This window comes from Galeopterus variegatus, unplaced genomic scaffold (genome assembly GCF_000696425.1).
Source record: "Galeopterus variegatus unplaced genomic scaffold, G_variegatus-3.0.2 Scaffold5432, whole genome shotgun sequence".
NCBI classification, from domain to species: Eukaryota; Metazoa; Chordata; class Mammalia; order Dermoptera; family Cynocephalidae; genus Galeopterus; species Galeopterus variegatus.
Window position 1 is genome coordinate 99,193 of NW_007731543.1, and position 819 is coordinate 100,011.

The 819-nt window shown below is 35.3% G+C and overlaps 1 protein-coding gene across 1 annotated transcript in view; it reads left to right on the plus strand.

Annotated features, from left to right (window-relative positions):
* The window catches only part of NEIL3 (nei endonuclease VIII-like 3 (E. coli)), a 55,749-nt gene that overhangs the window by 43,764 nt on the left and 11,166 nt on the right, over positions 1–819 (plus strand). The window lies entirely within an intron of this gene.

The following is an 819-nucleotide window of genomic DNA, read 5'->3' on the forward strand; positions in this document are numbered from 1 at the left end:
TTTTTTTTTTTTTAAACAGGGAGGGAAAACATGCTTTTGCTAAAACAGTATGTGTCTTTGTATTTCAAAAAACGGAGATGATCACATCTGTTCTCTACTGTTTCTAATGAATTATTCAATAAAGCTTTGTTTTATGCAGATTTCAGCAACTTTTGAGTTTGTTATTCAGTCCAAGTGTCTCATAAATTGAAAGGGAGGATTTCTGTAAGAATATCTTTGCAGGTGGGATAGAAAAATGCTGAATTTTTTCTCTTCTTTATCCTTCCTACCCCTTGTTATTAAAATCTTTATCCAGACAATTGTACTGATTTCATTGAATCCTTCAAAATAACTCTTCATAGCTCACAATTTCATGCGTTCAGAGAATGTAAAACCTCAGAGGAAACCTGTGATTAAGAACCATTTCATTGCTGCAGCTTCTATTGTGTTCTCAAAGTGTTATTTCTTTCTTCAATTAGAGCTGAGAAAGTTCATTCTTGACTTATAGACCCCTACATTGTGCTAGCTGTCTTACTGTGTTTTGTTCCTTGGGCCAGAAAGGCAGGCCTCTCCCCTTGCACAGCTCTGCTTATAGCAGAAGGGACTGCGCCTCCTCCTATTTCTATCCCCCCTTCAGTGTCATTTGACAGAGAGAGAGACCTCAGGAAACCACAATCTTAAGTTTTCACATTTATTTCAACATTCTGAAATGCCTTCACACATCTTTTAACTATTTTCTTTTTAATTTTTCTGAGTATGAAAGACCTATGTCTTAACTACAATATAGAATGTTTTATTGTACAGATACCAAACTGTTAGGATACTTTGTTGTAACACTGT